The 12,538-nt window shown below is 41.9% G+C and overlaps 1 protein-coding gene across 3 annotated transcripts in view; it reads right to left on the bottom strand.

The window, feature by feature from the left end:
- The window catches only part of RPS6KA5 (ribosomal protein S6 kinase A5), a 190,521-nt gene that overhangs the window by 164,126 nt on the left and 13,857 nt on the right, over window positions 1-12,538 (bottom strand). Inside the window, exon 1 of one of the 3 annotated variants that reach the window (XM_058429864.1) lies at window positions 9,402-9,417. The exons of the other annotated variants lie outside the window; for them this stretch is intronic. The gene's annotated coding sequence lies outside the window, so the exon portion shown is untranslated. Of the gene's footprint in view, window positions 1-9,401; window positions 9,418-12,538 lie in introns of those variants that run through there. 3 annotated transcript variants of the gene reach the window in all.

The following is a 12,538-nucleotide window of genomic DNA, read 5'->3' as shown; positions in this document are numbered from 1 at the left end:
ACGTGCAGGGAAAAGACAGAACACTTTAAAGAAAAGCAAGGCTTCTGAGTTGACAAACAACTGCTACACAGAATTCATAGAAAAAAAAGAAAAATCATGCAACAGAAAAATAGGAAAAAGACACAAGCACTTCACAAAAGAAATCTAAACAGCCAATAAACATATGAAAAATGTTGAACCTCGGCCGAGCATGGTGGCTCACACCTGTAATCCCAGCACTTTGGGAGGCTGAGGTGGGCGGATCGAGGTCAGGAGATCGAGACCATCCTCGCTAACGTGGTGAAACTCTGTCTCTACTAAAAATACAAAACAATTAGCCGGATGTGGTGGCGGGCGCCTGTAGACCCAGCTACTTGGGAGGCTGAGGCAGGAGAATGGCGTGAACCCGGGAGGCGGAGCTTGCAGTGAGCCGACATCGGGGCACCACTGCACTCCAGCCTGGCAGACAGAGCGAGACTCTGTCTCAAAAAAAAGAAAGAAAAAGAAAAAGAAAAATGTTCAACCTCACTAATAATAAGGAAAATGTAAATTTAAAATCACAATAAGATGACAGTAAGATTCATCCCTACCAGATTAGCAAAGATTTTTTTTCAATGTGACAATAAAAACTGCTGGGCCAGGCACTGTGGCTCACACCTGGCTCAGGCCGAGGCGGGCAGATCACTTGAGGTCAGCAGTTCAAGATCAGCCTGGCCAACATGGCGAAACCCTTTCTCTACTAAAAATACAAAAAATTAGCTGGGTGTGGTGGTGCATGCCTGTAATCCCAGCTACTCAGGAGGCTGAGGCAGGAGAATCACTTGAAACTGGGAGGCAGAGTTTGCAATGAGCCGACATCATGCCACTGCACTCCAGCCTGGGCAAAAAGAGCAAGACTCTGTCTCAAAAATAAAATAAAAATAAAAACTATTGGACAGAATGAAGAACAACCAGATTACTTACACAGTACTGTTAAGAGTATAAATTAATAAAACTATTTTGAGATAAAATCAGAATTATCTAGTACAGGTGAAGATGTGTATACCGCCATGACCACTAGAGTATTTGACTTCTAGGCATGTATCTGAGAGAAACTCTTATACATTTGTACCAGGAGAGATGAAACAAAAAATGTTTACAGCAATATTGTTTTTAATAGGGAGAAAGAAAAACAACTCAAATGTTCATTGACAGTAAAGTAGATAAATTATAGTCTTCATACACGCAAGTTTAAATCCATGATAATGAATACAATACGCCTAACACACAACAATGTAGATAAATCCAAGAACATAAGGCTATGCTGTATGCAGCATAAAGAATTCCTTTTAGGCCAGGTGCAGTGGTTCATGCCTGTATTCTCAACACTTTGAGAGGCTGAGGCAGGCAGATCACCTGAGCTGAGGCGTTCAAGACCAGCCTGGGCAATATAGCAAAACCTTTACATGAAAATACAAACAATTCGCTGGGCACGGTGATATACACCTGTAGTCCCAGCTACTTGGGAGGCTGAGGCAAGAGAATCGCTTGCACCTGGGAGGCAGAGGTTGCAGTGAGCCAAGATCACACCATTGCACTCCAGCCTGGGAGACAGGAGTAAAAACCCTGTCTCAAAACAAACAAACAAACAAAAAAAGATAAATTTGATCCCAAAATATTCATATTATTCATAACTGTCTGAGGTGATGAGAGGTGAAGCCAGCTGGACTTCCTGGGTCGAGTGGGGACTTGGAGAACTTTTCTGTCTAGCTAGAGGATTGTAAACGCACCAATCAGCGCTCTGTGTCTAGCTAAAGGATTGTAAATGCACCAATCAGTACTCTGTAAAAACACACCAATCAGTGCTCTGTGTCTAGCTAAAGGATTGTAAATGCACCAATCAGTGCTCTGTGTCTAGCTAAAGGATTGTAAACACACCAATCAGCACTCTGTAAAATGGACCAATCAGTATTCTGTAAAATGGACCAATCAGCATGACATGGGCAGCGATAAATAAGGGAATAAAAGCCGGCCACCCCAGCCAGCAGCAGCAACCTGCTCGGGTCCCCTTTCACACTGTGGAAGCTTTGTTCTTTCACTCTTCACAATAAATCTTGCTGCTGCGCACTTTTTGGGTATGCACCACCTTTAAGAGGTGTAACACTCACTGCGAGGTCCGTGGCTTCATTCTTGAAGTCAGCGAGACCAAGAACCCACCAGCAGGAATAAATTTCGGACACAGTGACATTCATTAACTGTTCCTCTATTCTGCTTTAAGTCAATCCATTTAGTGGGCACATAGTATGTACCACAAAAAAGAAAAAAAAAAACCAGTTTGCTGGTTTAGAGGTGTTCACAATTTGATGGGGGGAGGGGAGACAAATATATAATTACAATGCAATATAACAAATGTAATTAGGGAGAGGTAAGGTAGTTAGAACACAAGGAAACAGAGTATCTGAACATGGAAACTGGAAAGCTATATGGAAAGACTTCAAAGGAAAGATGATAATTTGAGCTAAGCCTTTAAAAGTACACAGAAACTTCTGGATGTGGGCATCAATGAAGTCTGCCTGATTTCAAATCTCCCCACTCACCCTTAAAAAAAAAAAAAAGATCATAAAACCAACAAATAAAACTGCATATGAACCACGCTGTACTAGTACTAGGATACAGAATATTACAACCTTCAAATTACCTGTCACAGAAAAATAGACCAAATTCCAACAGAGCTGCTGCCACAGCAAGTCTAAAGGTTTGGAGACAGGAAGGGAGGCTTATGGGACACTAAAAATGAGTAGAGGGGGCATGGACTTAGACAAAGCAAGAAAAAATCATCCCCCAGAAAGAGTCCAGCCGTAAAAGCCAAAATATTATACATAGGTCAGGACGTGGGTGCTTTAAAGCACCAGCCAGGAAACAGGTGTGAGGGTTAGCCTTGGAGAGGCACAGCTTGTGAGGGCAAACCAGATAGAGAGAAGGGTAGGTACATTTGGAAACACTGCAGTAAAGGGAAAGAAAGAAACAAGAGGAAAAACAGAAAGGATCCAACAGAAACGAAGGAGAAACAAGATACACCAAACCCATCTCCTCCCCCAACATCATCTATAAAAGCTACTGCACAGGAGGGGGCTATGGAATGTTTTAAGTAGAGAATGAAGAGATATACCCAAAAAAGCCAAAAAGACACAGAAAACTGTTTACAAAGAAAATCAGAAAATGCTAATCAAAGCATTTCAGCTGATGAAACCCTCACCCTCAAAAAAAAAAAAAAAAAAAAAACCCAAAGCTGAAGAATATGGTAATACAACACTCCAAACTGAATTAGATATCTTCAAGCAAGCACTTAGGATATGAAAAAAAAAAAAAATCCTGAAGCAGAAATACAAAAACTAAGAACAGAAATGAGCAAACAAACAAAAAAGAAAGAAACGAAATGAGTTGACAGGACTCAAAAAGGAACCAGAAAAAAGTACACAGACATTTTCAAAATAGACTGTGGGGGGTGCAACTCCTCACAGTGAAGCACAGAAAAAGGAAAAGAATTTATTGACAAATGGATGGGCATGTGCATGGCCCAACTTGTATACTGGTGAACTATAACCAACTTGTATGGACAGTTAAGAAGCTCCAGACCACTGAGGACTTGGAAAGACAAGCTAACTAAGGCCTACTGATTTCATCTTCAAAGGTCGGAAGACAGTACAATGAAGGAAGAAGAGAGTATGTTTTGGTTCAGTTGAACTCAGTTTAGAACTAAACCCTACCATCTCTAAAGCTGTGCTGATCAAGTATTTATACCACTCTAAGTCCTTTATTTGTACTGCATAACAGGATAGATGGATGAGTAGGTGGGTGGATGAATAGGCAGATTAGATAGGAAGGCAGGTAGACAGACAGATCCATGCACACAAATAACAAATGTACTTGCATGAGCCTGGGTTCTTCCCCAAAGCAGCGCATCAGAAAAGGATATTTACATGCAGATAATTTAGCTGGAAGGTGAAGTAAAGGACCAAGGAACATGAAACTGGAAAGGAGCATATGCCAATAAAAAGCTGCCTTTATCGAGGTCACTGCTGTGGGTAACTGGAGCTCAATTTTGCCAGGATTCCCTAAGGAACCATTAGAGTGCTCTCAGAATTGTCAATTGTCTATGCAAGGACAAGGAAAAGCATTTCCCTACTGGCTCCTGCCCCCTCTAGTTCAGGGTTGCCCAAGGGGAGCATTAACTTCCTAGCACTTCCAGGCTGCACATGCCTGTATGCTCTCTCACCTGTACCTTCTGCTGGGTGGACAATGGAGATGCCTTGGAGCAGAAAGGAAAAGATGAACAGTGAGCATGCTCAAGACAAGACACTGTTGGGATAACATGAGTCAAAGCTTGCATGAGGGAGTTTGAAGATGATGTCAAATGGTGCTTAAGAGACAGCTAACAGAATACAGCTTTAATCCCCTCCTGCCTTTGGTCACTGAGTCTTCAAGGAGAAGCTACTACCTAATGGGGAAAGGAAAGAACTTATCTTGAACTCAAGGGATATAGTGGAATGTTTTTTATTGCTTCCATGCCTGGTGAATAATTCTAAACAGGCACTGGAAGCAACCACAGCCCAACAACAGCAAGGCAAGAGAAGATCCCTCAGAGATGAAGGTCTAAATCACACAAGTCAACTAACATCCTAGTTGGCTGTCATCCTTGCCCCATGACCTATACTAGTCACTGCCCCAAATCTCTGTGGATAAAGACACCCTGAATGCCACTGTGGCCCATTATGGTAATTACATCCACCCTAGCCCTAATGGTATCACCATCTGGCCTCTGCCATTCCAAAATCCTATCATTGCTATGGATACTAGGGAACACAGCTCCATGGAAGCATCTCCTATCAACTCCAGCCTGTGTCCCCTCACCAGTGCATTCTTAATTACCTTGGTGAATGAAGTGTTTTCTTTGGACCTTCCTAAGAAGCATGGTCAGATAGTGTGTTCTCCAGTCTCATATAGTAAATCCATTCTAAAACTCTCTCTTCTCTGTGAGTTCTGATCTCAATATACTCTGCCAAAGCAGTTCTTGCATATTTATCTAATGTACTGTAGGTCATACTCATGTCCAAGCTTCAAGAAACCATCCCACCAGTGTATCTTAGGACCAAGTTATTAGGATGTCAAATCCTGAGTTACGAATAGCGTTCCCATGTTAATAAATTCTCCCTTATTCATCCTTATTATTCCGCCAGCCCACTCCAGGCAAGACCTGCAAGATCCACCTCCCTAAATGTTCCTTCTCTTCCTACTGGTACATATTAGCCAGGTCCTGGGATTAGTTGCTTGAGTATTTTCCCCCAGAATAAGAACAACATCCCTGATTAGGCTATGCTGAGATTGTGTCTAGCTATTGTTCTGGAGGAAATAGGGGTGAGAGATGGGACAGAGCTTAAGGAGAACAAGTATCACCTTGTAAGAAATCCACCTCTATGCGATCTCTGCCTAGTTTCCAAACAAGGAAAAGTTATTCTCTCTAATAAGGTGTTGATCTTGCCTATCCAGAGGACTCAGGAAAATTCAGGAGTTCAAGATTCTCAGGTCATCCACTTAGAAGTCTCCTTCTGAGATTTCAATGTCCTACTCTTCCCATGTTAGGGTCGGACTTTGGCCCTGAACACCTGTCAAGGGTGTATGAGAGGTAGGACCACTATGAATTATATACAATAAGAGACTTATATAGGAGTTTGGCCTCACACAGGTGTGGGAGTTGGTTAAACAGTCTGTATAAGACTGCTTCCACATCTGGAGTTGGAAAGGAAAGATTAATACAAAATAGAAAAGAGCAAGAATAGACTGGAATCCCAAAGACAATCTGGAACCCATGAGGACAAACAAGAGTCCATGTCTGTCTCTCACCACCTTCAGGCTTCCAACCTCAATGATTCAGATAACCTGCAGAAAAGCTGTACACACTGGCCCAGAATTGCCAGAAGCTGATGGCAGTGATGCAACAAGGGCTGAAGGAGCCGCAGACCTGGCTACTGCTCCAAACCAACAATATGACACAGCAGATTAGCAATCATGTGTGGGAGCTACAACAGTGCCTAGTACCAGCACCAATCTTTAGCCATAAAATATATCCAGCTGCTGCTGCTTCACTTCTGTCTTCCAAATCTCACTCAAAATGTCTCATGGCCAGTGCTAATCCAGAGCCTAGAAGGGAGTTCTGGGAAACATAATTCCAGTTTAGCCCAGTTGACACAGTACAAACCCACCACAGAAGGTATATAGCTCTTTCACCCTTATGATTAAATCTTCAGCCTGATTTTTAGCATAATCTGTCCTATAGTCACAAGCAATTGGGATCTTTCCAAATGCTGCCATAGGCCCTCTTTTCAGTGTACCCTGCATTGATAACTGGCTGATCTCCTATCCTCAAGGTTTCAAAAGCTAAAAGAGGTCCATTCGCTCAAAGTCCTTATTAATTTCCACCACCCCCATACCATTCAAGTCCTAGAGCTATCAATTAACCCAACTCTTCACCTTCCATTCAATTCTAGTCCCAATCCCCTGAAGGTAAGAGTCTTAGTGACTGTGCTGCGATGCATGCAGGGGGCTATTAGTACCCATTACCACCAGCAATGGGGTCCTTGTTACAGTCTCACCAGTGAGTCATCCACTCTGAGATTCCAGTGGATATTGTCGATTTCTAGAACCTCGGTAGATACTAAATGTCTTAGCCTGGATTCATGAAAGCGATTTGGAAGGTAATCCCAATTAGAAGTGAGGAGGAATTGAGAGTGAAATCGAGAATAAAGAAAAACCAATACAAAAATGCATTACCAACTCAATCTGATCTGGATCTTTTGAGGAACATATGGAATGCCCCTCAGAATTTTCTACTGTAGGATCAATACAAATAAGCATTTATTTTCAGCTCTCATACTCCATTAGTTGAAGGTTGCCCCAGTGGGACATTAAGGTCGTTACATTTCTGAGATGCACATTGATGCTTCCTGAGCCAGTTCCCACCAGAGAACTAAGCCTTGGAAGAGTCAAAAGCCTGGGATGGAAAGTAAACAATGTGCAGCAATATGTGCTTGAAACCAGGTGCCATCACCTTGAAGTGTGCTGAAGCCCAAACAGAACTGTCTGTCACAGCCCACAGCCACAGCTTGACTCCAGAGTAAGGCAGATAGGAGAATGAGGTTGTGCACCACAGGTGTCAAATACAATACCCATCACACAGGTGTGCTGTGAAAATTAATATATGCAAAATCTTGGAAGAGGCCTGACACATAAAGCTAAATAAATGATAGCTATTATCATTAGACACTGAACTCAGACTATGGTAATGACAATGATGAGCAAGAAACAAATAAAGGACGTATTAATATTTCAGTTATAACTGACACAACTAGGAGACTAAGTTGGTGGGTGGGGAGAATGTGAGAGAGAGGAAGAAGTCTGGATGTTTCTAACTAGAGTCCTGGCAGAATAGTGAATGGCATGCCGCTAATAAAACATGGGGCCAGGTGAAGTGGCTCACGCCTGTAATCCTAACACTTTGGGAGGCTGAGGAGGGCAGATCACTTGAGGTCGAGAGTTCGAGACCAGCCTGGAACCAATATGGAGAAACCCCATCTCTACTAAAAATACAAAAATTAGCGGGTGTGGTGGCGCATGCCTGTAATCCCAGCTACTTGGGAGGCTGAGGCTGGAGAATCACTTGAACCCGAGAGGTGGAGGTTCCAGTGAGCCGAGATCATGCCACTGTACTACAGCCCGGGCAACAAGAGAGAAAGTCCACCTCTAAAATTAAATTAAATTAAATTTAATTTAAAAATAAAACATGGAAAGCTGGAAGAAAAAGTATTATTAACCTCAGAGTCTAAGGTGCCTGTGGACTATCCAAATGTTTTGTGTTTAGTGGGCTGCTAGAAGTGGTAAGAAACTCAAGAAAGGGTCTTGAAAACCTGAAAGAGATGTAGGCTGAAAATAGGGCCTGGATAGTAGTTCAAGCAATGATAACATTTGCTCTCCCAGGAGGAATGCGTACAGTTACAAGAAAACAGGGCTGACAATGGAGTACCAATATTTAAGGCACAAGCAGAGATAGCAGCCAACGAAAGGAGATGAGGCAGTCACTGATTGAGAAGAACCAGGTAGAAGAGCACAGTTTGTCACTGTGCAAGGGGAGGAAAGTACCAATATCCTGGCACTGAGTGCTCTACAGAAATTAGGTTAGATTCAAACTGAGACATTTCCACCAGATTAGGAACAGGGAGACATTAGTAACTTCAATGAAAGCAGTTTCAGTGGAGTGCTTGAGATGGAAGCCTGATCTTCCAGCACATCCAGTGACTGGGGCATAAAGAAGTAGAAACAGCTGGTATCAACTGCTCTTGCAAAAACTAGTGGAAGGAGGGATAAAAGAAATAACTAGAGGGTGACAGAATTTTTTTTCTTTTTTATTTTTACAAAAAGACTCAAATGTGTTTATGGGAGGGAGAACTCGAGGATCAGGAAAAGGGGAGAACAACATGGAGTAAAGTCTCTGAGGAAGCAGAATATTTCAAAAACAAGTGCAAAGCACAATCTGACTCAATTACCCTTATTTAATAGGCTTGGATTTGCTTTCAATATGCCAACTAGGAAATATGTATTTAGTCTCTCATTTACTGGGACAACCTCATAAAGTTGTGAAATAACTTTTTTTCCATTTCCCTTGTCTTTTTTACTCAACATCACAAAACATAAGCTTCTTAGACTAATTTAGCTTCAGTCAAAAGGTGACAATTGTATGCAGAGAGAAAAAAATCTTTTTCTGCTATTTGAGATTATTTTTTTCTGTTTGTCAGGCGGAAATAAATTATTTATAAAGCAATTTACCAGATAAGCTCTAATTTAGGGGTTGCCCAGTATAGTATTGACAGCACATACATAACTCCGAAATCTAAAATCTTTAATTCCTGTCTACAGGGTCCAATTAGCCCAAGTCTAGAGCATACACAAGAACTTAAAAATAAGCTAAATAGCTAGCACATTCAAGTCCTTTTAACTGCCAGGTGCTAAGCTATTCTGAAGCTGTTTAGATTTGTGGTTGGGCCTCAAACCATGTCTCTGGACAGCATTCTGCTGGAGGCAGAACAAAGTTATATTTAATATCTGTGTACTTTAAAACAATGCTGCCCACTTTTCTCTTATTGTTGGGTCACTTACCTTGAAGACTGACTGTACTTCTGGTGTATAAAACGGCAGTGTTTACATATCCAACTAATTTTGGAATTACATGATTGAGCCAGTATGAAAGCTGAGTCAATAAGAAAACAAATGCTTATAAAGCAGTAACAAACAGGCTTTTTTTTCCCCAATACATGTACCAAATAAATTTAACTTAGAAGAACTAAACTAAATATAAAACACTTCAAAAAGGAGAAAGAGAACATTAAGCTTACCAAGAATTCTGGCATGATCCAGAGAACACGTTCAGGGAAATGACCTCTGTGGAAAGCACAGAAGCATTTCAATGGTTATGCCTGAAAACCTCTTTCAGTAAGTTGTTCTATAACATTCTATAAACTTTCATCTTACAGCATATACATTTTGTGTCAACTTTCTGTGTTTTTCCATATCTAAGAATTTTTTTGGCTGGGCACAGTGGCTCACGCCTGTAATCCCAGCACTTTGGGAGGCCGAGGAGGGTGGATCACGAGGTCAGGAGTTCAAGACCAGCCTGGTCAAGATGCTGAAACCTCTTTTCTACTAAAAATACAAAAAAAAAATTAGCTGGGCATGGTGGCACGCGTCTGTAATCCCAGCTATTCCGGAGGCTGAGGCAGAGAATTTCTTAAACCTGGGAGGCAGAGGTTGCAGTGAGCTGAGATCGCACCACTGCACCCCAGCCTGGGCACAGAGTGAGACTCCACCTCAAAAAAAAAAAAAAAAAAAAAAAGAATTTTTTTGAAGACCAGAATCACAATTTTTAAAAAACAATGATGCTATTTTTCTCTTTTTGGATAAAGAAATGCCTTTTCTTCATAATTTGAGAAGAAAAAGAATCATGCTCGAAACTCAAAACTCCCATATCTTCCTGCCATCAAATCTACAAATGCACCTGTAACCTCTCCCTCTTCCTTCCCATTAAATAATAAAAGCAAGTCTTTTATCGGACCTCCTAACCCTCCAGGTGCACAACATCCCATCCCCCTTCTCAGGGACCATGACACCATTGTCTATCCCATCTTGTATAGTTTTAATAGCTACGAAACTGTAGTACTAGGCTAGGTCCAGCCTAGTAATACTTAAGCATGCTCTACCATCATTCATCTTAAAACAAGGACACAAAAAATAAACCCTTCCTGAACCCCATATAGCTCTCTGGCTAAGTCCCTCTCTTTAATGTCCTCCAGAACCAAGTCTCTCAAAAGTTATCTTCACTTGCATTCACTCCTCAATCCATTCCAATCTGGCTTCTCCCACCAAATCTCCACCAAAATTGTTCTTGATGACGCCGTTAGGTGGTCAGTCAAATTGATCCCCTGCCACCCCCTAAAGAGTCTTTTCTCCTTAGCTTTCAAACACCACAACTTTCCTAGGTTTGCTCCTGGTTTTTCTTCTGGCTGTTCCTCCTCTGTATCATTTCTTAGCAACTCTCTTTCTATCAATTCCTTAAATTTTGGGAGTTTTTCAGGACTCAATTCTGAGTCTTCTTCCTCTCCACTCTAAAATCTCTCCTAAGATGATCTAACCTACTACCTTGGCTTTAAATGTCATCTAATGGTCAATGATGCTAGGATTTTTATCTGCAACCCAGACCTCTTTTACAAGCTCCTGACCCATATCCTACTGATTCCACTAAGCACAGTGCTTTACATGGGCCTTGTGGCCAAACTGCTTCAGTTTCACAACCGATTCTTCTACTTGCTTCTTGAGTAACCCTGAACAAGCTGGTGAGCACACTAAGACTCAGTTTTCCTATATGTAGATTGGAAGAATAATAATAATAATTCTCACTTCATTGGGTTGCTGTTTAGGTTAAATGAGTTGATGAAAGCACCTACTATCTTGCACATTATCTATGATTACTATTACCATAGATGTTCATCAGAATATGTCAAAGGCATCTCAAACTTACTTTGATAGGTACAAAACTGGATCCTATCTTTTCTGCCCACCCGGATATGCATTTCCCCTGGTTCACTATCTTCTGTGAATTCTAAGGAGGAATTCTTAGATGACCCCAATGACCCTGGCCTTTGTATAATCTCCTCCCCTTGAGTGAGTGAATATCACGAAATCTCTCACTTGTGATAAAGGGATTTTGCAGATGTAATTATGGTCCTAAATCAACTGACCTTACGATAAGAAAATTATCCAAGTAGGCTGGACGCAGTGGCTCATGCCTATAATACCAGCACTTTCGGCGGCCAAGAAGGGTGGATCACCTGAGGTCAGGAGTTCAAGATCAGCCTGGCCAATATGGTGAAACCCTATCTCTACTAAAAATACAAAAATTAGCTGGGCATGGTGGTGGGCACTTGTAATCCCAGCTACTTGGGAGGCTCAGGCAGGAGAATCGCTTGATCCCGGGAGGTGGGGGCTGCAGTGAGTTGAGATCGCGCCATTGCACTCTGGCCTGGGTGACAAGAGTAAAACGAAAGAGAGAAAGAGAGGGGGGGAGAGAGAGGGAGAGAGAGGGAGAGGGAGGGAGGAATGGGGAGAGAGAGAGAGAGGGAGGGAGAGAGGGGGAGAGAGAGAGAGAGAGAGAGAAAGAAAGAAAGAAAGAGAAAGAAAGAAAGAAAGAAAGAAAGAAAAAGAAAAAGAAAGAAAGAGAAAGAAAAGAAAAGAAGAGAAAAGAAAAGAAAGAAAGAAAAAATAAATTACTCAAGTAGGCCTAACCTAATTACATGAGTCCCTTTAAATCTGGACCTAGAGGTCAGACAGAAGGGGGTTTAGAAGTAGAGAGTTAAAGGATTTGACACACTTTTACTGGATTAAAGATGGAAGAGCCAGGCTGGGTGCGGTGGCTCACACCTGTAATTCCAGCACTTTTGGAGGCCGAGGCAGGCGGATCAGGAGGTCAGCAGTTCGAGACCAGCCTGGCCAACATGGTGAAACCCCGTCTGTACTAAAACTATAAAAATTAGCCAGGTGTGGTGGCAGGCGCCTGTAATCCCAGCTACTCAGGAAGCTGAGGCAGGAGAATCGCGTGAACTCAGGAGGCAGAGGTTGCAGTGAGCCGAGACCGTACCATCGCACTCCAGCCTGGGCAACAGAGTGAGACTCCGTCTCAAAAAAAAAGATAGAAGAGCCAAACGAGAAGAATGAAGATAACCCCAGCTAACAGCCAGCAAGGAAACTGGAACCTTGGGGAACAAATACAGGAACTGAATTCTACCAACAAAAATGAGTTTGGAAGTAGATTTTTACTTACCCACAGCCTCCAGACAAGAACTCAGTCTGGCTAACACAATAATTTAGGCCTCAAAAAGATTTATAATCTACTAAACTGAGAGCTAATAAATGGATGCTATTACAAGCCACTACATTTGTGGTAATTTGTTATGCAGCAATAGAAAATAATTACATCATC

Source organism: Hylobates moloch, unplaced genomic scaffold (genome assembly GCF_009828535.3).
Source record: "Hylobates moloch isolate HMO894 unplaced genomic scaffold, HMol_V3 SCAFFOLD_16, whole genome shotgun sequence".
Lineage (NCBI taxonomy): Eukaryota > Metazoa > Chordata > Mammalia > Primates > Hylobatidae > Hylobates > Hylobates moloch.
The sequence above is the reverse complement of the archived record's forward strand: the minus strand, read 5'-3'. Positions and strand labels throughout refer to the sequence as shown.